This window comes from Anticarsia gemmatalis, chromosome 12 (genome assembly GCF_050436995.1).
Source record: "Anticarsia gemmatalis isolate Benzon Research Colony breed Stoneville strain chromosome 12, ilAntGemm2 primary, whole genome shotgun sequence".
Classification (NCBI taxonomy): Eukaryota; Metazoa; Arthropoda; class Insecta; order Lepidoptera; family Erebidae; genus Anticarsia; species Anticarsia gemmatalis.
In genome coordinates this window covers 2,836,616-2,842,615 of record NC_134756.1, presented here as the reverse complement: position 1 = coordinate 2,842,615, position 6,000 = coordinate 2,836,616, and positions in this window count along the sequence as shown.

Genomic DNA, 6,000 nt, shown 5'->3' with positions numbered 1-6,000 from the left:
AACGATCAGAAATCCAGTATTAAATACAATTAAAAAAGACAAATAATGCGCAAGATAATCTCTTAGTTCTAGAATAGATACTGTTGTAACAATCGTACCTATTATAGAAAATTGTAGGCGCCTGCGCGTCGTAGCGTCTCCAATTAGATGATCGTTCACAGTTCAATTTTATCTAATTTGGTAACGTGGACACGTGGATTTTAGTTAAGTAAAACTAAACTTCTTGACTGTTTGAAATACTTATAACTACCAAATATTACACTTACTTACTTACTCCGTTGGCTAAACGACCCAAAATGTGTCTTGGCCTCCGACACGAGAGAACGCCGCTTTGCCCGATTAACTAAAAAATACTACTAAAATATACTACCAAATATTGACCACGATTTATTATTTTTAATAATATTTTAAACATAGGTAACTGAAAGGTTATGCTCTCCGAGCCATAACTCTTTGCGACTATAACTTTCATGCTCCAGGTAGACAAAGAAAAAATCTTTGACCGAAAATATATTAGCTCTAGCTGCGTGGAAGATGTATAGAGGCTATAGGATAATAATATCAAAGTAATTGATTATCATGCTTGGAAGACTTAGTCAAACTTTGGCAGGGTGGTGTTGGCTCGAGTTGGTTATACGTGTGTCTAAAGGCTACTGAGCTACTCCCACCAGATCCCACTCTGGTGAGCTGCAAATGAAGATTAGCTTAGATATAATATGATGGAAATACCACCCGTACAGCTGAAAAGCATATTCATCCATTTATTTTTACCCTGTTACCCTTTTAGATCTCTATCCCTAAGAGAGAGCGTCATCCAAATATAGTCTTATTAGTTTCTGTCACATCAAAAGTCGATAAAAATAAAAAAAAAATAACATTATGTACGAATACGCTGCATCGCTTAATTATTACTTTGGCGAAATAACTAGATTTATCGGGTAATTATAACCTTTAACTTAGTGCGCGCTGAAAGATTTTCTGAAGAAAAAAATCTCATTAGTCCATTATTTTATTCCTTACTCGTACCTGCGGTATAAATACTGCATGCAAGAAATACTTACTACGCGGCTATAGTCGTGAAGTAGCAGACAGCAACTAGTAAGATTGTAATCATAATTTAAGCCCCCCTAATAAACATGATTAAACGTAAGCTTCGCTTATTGCACGCTCACGAAATCATAGTGCTGAACCAATTAAAGAAATAAATGCCAACTGTACAATACAAAGTACTATAGTTTATCAGTTTTCGTAAAACTTTGGAAATAAGTATGTATTTTTATATTGGTTTTTAAAATACACGTAGGTAGGTATTACATTGACTTATTTTGTGTAATTATTGGCAAATTTTACCTCTTTGACTTAGTACCTTTGCCTCCTCGACCACAATGGCGGAGGCAAAATTTTGCCATTAATGACCTTTGTTGATTTCCTGTAAAAAATATATCCCGCTTTTTTATTCATTCAGATTCATATCAATTTACTCGTGAAGAAGTAATACTGACATAATATAGTGGAACCTTAGAATTACTCGTTCATTAAACGCAGCGACTTGTGCACAAACATTGTATTAATATTCAAATTAAATGACTGACTTGTCAACGCTTGCCACCCCATATAAAGTAACAAAATTACTCCGCTTTGGTATCACACCTTAGAACACTACTATTTGTTCTTGCACGTGCCATGATACGATAATTTTAATTATAATTGCTGTAGGTGACTAGAAGCCCGCCGCGTATTTTCCCCAATTTGATTATTTAGCCGTAGATACAAAAAAATATTTTACATTATAACCACCTCCTGCTGACTGCCTCTATGGCGCGCTCGGATAAACAAAGTCAATAGCACTTTACTATTTTAAGTATATGTATTAGATTATTAGTAGCCCGGAGTATACTGACTAACATTGTTAATGACAAAACGTTGGAGTATTTCATAAATCTGCAGGCGTAAAATTATGTATTTATATTAGGTAAATATTCAGTAAAATTGTACGTGGAGACTGGATGTGACAGATGATAAGTAGTAAATACATTTAATTTTTACATGATGCACGCTGAAAGTTGATTTCGACATCCTTTAAATACTAATTAACAAAAGACTCCACTACTCACTATTATACTGAGGCTTTGCTCATATTGAAATTTTATATTATATATCTTGGGTATCATTGTAATGTGTATAAAGCAGGTTCCAAAAAGTTAACCAAGAATACCAATATAGTAGTGCAATCAATTCGATACCAAAAGTATATTCTGTGATTTTAGCTAATGTAAAACTCACATAATACTCGAACAGTGTGCCCTTAGTAATCTCTGTGAATAGATTTGAATTGATATCTGTCGTCGTCAATGCAGTGGAATAGATAATGACAAACGTTGTGTACTTTAATTTTACTCTAATTTACTAACACCTACTGTTATCAAACTTGATTTACTTTACAACTAAAGTCAACGATTTTAACTTTAGGTTTATGTTTAAATAGCGATTTCAAAATAACCAATTTTTTTGCTTTTTTTGTAATTTTATTATAACTACAAAAAAATACAAAAATTTTAAGTAACGTAAGTACAAAGAACTTAGCAATTATATTTTCTGATAATTATATAAGAATGATCAAGGCGTTTTCTTTTTGTAGTTGAAAGAGTAGATGATGTCGCGAAATTGTTTTCTGGTATTTAATTCTATTTTTATAATCTATCTCTTATCAATTAATAGGTTAGTACCTAGGCTGTTAATAGATAAGTGAAGAACGCGGCTTGAAATTTAAAAGGCTTACCCTAGTTTTGACGTGAAAGCTTTCGATCTGCTAGTCATTAAGCAAGCATGTAGGTACCTACGTTATTAATTGGTTGAATAATAATAATCACTAGGCACTATGTTTAAGGAAAACAATAAAAATAAACCAAATACATACATACACATTCAGTGACATTCAGACTTCTTAGAAACAAAACAATGAGAAGCCTATTCCTTATTGTCACCAACCCACGACGTAACATTCTTTTAAATATCAGTGCATTACTAAGCGCCATTATTTCAGTTATTATTCACGTTTATTTAAGTATTACATTTTAATAAATATAAATTCGTACAGTATAGTTAATAAACAGTAGGTCCGCGAGTACCTAATCTCTTGAAATACGACGGCAAGTCATTCATTTCTCTCGAACTGGTAATCCTGACCTCAGCGGCATGAATCACGCGACCTGATACTGCCGAGCCTCCTACCACTTAATAAACTGTGGACTTCAGACATTATGACAAATAAGTAATTAAATAAGTAATGACTGATGAAATCGTTTAATTGTTAATTAATTACTTCGACTAAGTAAGTAGGACTTATACATAAATCATTTTAACCATTTTAGAAATTTTTTTAGTACTTATCTCTAAATTCGGTTCCTGAATGTGATTACCAGGAGGTGATAACCTATCCTTTGAACTTTAAGTGGTTTGATAATGGGGATTAACTCCCGTTAATCATTTAACCCCGGTTTCTGAGTACATTACACAGGGAGTAGTTTATAGAGCGTCTTTTTTACATGAATTTTAACGCTATTGAATAGATAAACTACCGTTAAATTTACTTCAGGAACCGGGGGTAAGTGATTTTGATTTGATTTTGAGCAACATCCTTGCTTATAAACGTGCAACTTTACAAATAAACGAGCAAAAACCGCAACACTCCCAAATAAAATTAAATCTATGCATAATAAATATCATAATTTTACTCCAAGTCTTAAGTTTCAGTAGTACAAATGCACTACCACCGGCGCCAGACAGTTACACCATACACAGATTTCATCTCCACGTTATTTTGGCGGCAACAATACGTGACTCAGCCATATTCGGACGCTTTTATACTTTTTCAGCTCGCATTTTGCTTTTAAAAAACTTTATCGCTCAATATGGTAGCAGTAAAACTTCTATTGTGTTATAAGATGTTAAAATACAGATAAAATCGCGCCTTTTGTAGTTGTTATAATGTTTAAGGTGGTACGTATTTGTTTATAAATATGTCTTAATTTATTATTATGCCTAGTTACCTAGCGCTTCATTCTTTTTTTCATAAACTTCAGAAAAAACAAACTTTTTTTTAATTTGAAGAACAGCAAAGTGCCTGTCTAAAGTAGTTTAATTACAATTGCAATAAATAGACATAATATTTCGCAAAGGCGCTTTTCAAAATTCATTATTATTTTACATTGTCATGCATGTGACATGTGCTAAAATAAAACTCATGTAAAACATGACAGGGCTCTGACTGACTGCTGATTATCATGTCATTGTCCGAACTGCGGCTGCAGGCAAATAAGACAATGTAAGAATAAAACAAGGCTCATGTGACAGAACCAAATAATACTTTTATTTGGTTCTGTCACATGTCTCTCATATCTCATCCATCTTTAATATTTTTCAATTGTCCTATTCTCTTCGACTTTTAGCAATTTTTTACTTTGATAGGTAGTAGGGTAGAATACATCTTATAACGTTAAGTTGTTATTAGTAATTACACGTTAATCGTAACCGTTTCATCCTTTACCGTACCGTGCAGATCGTAGGGAAAAAAACTTGATTACATTTTTCTTGTGTAACATTTCATTTTCAACATTCCAATTTCGGTATTTTAATTACCGTGGGTATAAGGTAATACGGACCTTGGAACTTCATGAACTTTAACTCAACACATTAATAACATTCTTAACGTTACCCATTTCGCTGACCTGCAACACCAGATCGCTCGAATTGGCAAAAAGTAGGTAGGCCAAAAGGTCAAGTAGGTAACAAAAGATAAAAATAAATTGCATGAGTTGAACTTTGTTAAAATTAATTACGATACACCGTGACACAGACAATTTACGCCTAAAGCGCTTAACATCATACATGCTTCCATTTTAGGCGAGCGAGGAGACCGGTTGTGCCTTATACGGTCTGTTTTTTGGCTTTCGAAAACATTTGCGAGATATCACGGTCCCACATCGCACACTTAACGAAGTAGGTACCTACTCACTTTACATACCAACGCGATAGCCAAATGTTAAAACAATATTGATGTTACTAACTTCAGGGAGTTACATGATGTGTCAAGACACCTTATCTACGTTTTCATCTTTAATTTGTTCGCAGAAAGTGCTGTCTTCAAAAGTGGCAACGGAGCGTAGACAAGGTTTTCCAATTTAAAAACGAATTCTGTGCCTCGATAAAAAGGCGGATTCTTTTTAAGTACTTAAATCTGAGTAGAATCTTCTTTTCTCCATTACAGTTGCATGATTTTTGCTAAAGCTTACGATGCGGATTGTCGATTTTTAAATTAATCGTCATGACAGGTCTCTACCTACAATTTCAATGTAAACCTAAGAAAATAGCTAGAAAGTATTACTTAACTTAACCAAAAACAGAATAAAAACTAATATTAGTTAGTATTTATAAAGGTACGTATGTCATGATTAGTTAAGATAAGTACATTATTTTTTCTGTATCGAAAACTAATTTTTAAAATAAAAATCTAAAATAATTATTTAGGTATGTTTTGTTTATTTTTTTGGCTATGCTTGTAATTTATTATGAAACTTATTACAAAAACAATAGTGAGGTCTCTCATGCCATTCATTAGCAAACTTTTTAAATGTCTGCTGAGTGTGCATATTGTGCATACTGCGTTTTTTGCTATCCCGACTTTTCACTTTTCCCGCCCGGAAATGCCCGGAATCATGTAAAGATTACGTTTCGTTACGGTTTATAACACTACAGCATAGTGATACTTTGTTACAATTATAAATTTTGCTAATAAAACCGTAACTCAACCAACATTTGTTAAATTTGTTGTGTTATAAAACCTTTAAACTTCCATATAACAAATAAAAATGCATTTATTTCTAGATTTTACTTTACACATTAATTTCAATAATTTTATTATTATTTTTGACACCCTAAAAACTCGTTCCAATTTACGCAATTCTCCGTAAAAGTTTTGATAACGTGCTTGTCATTTATGAA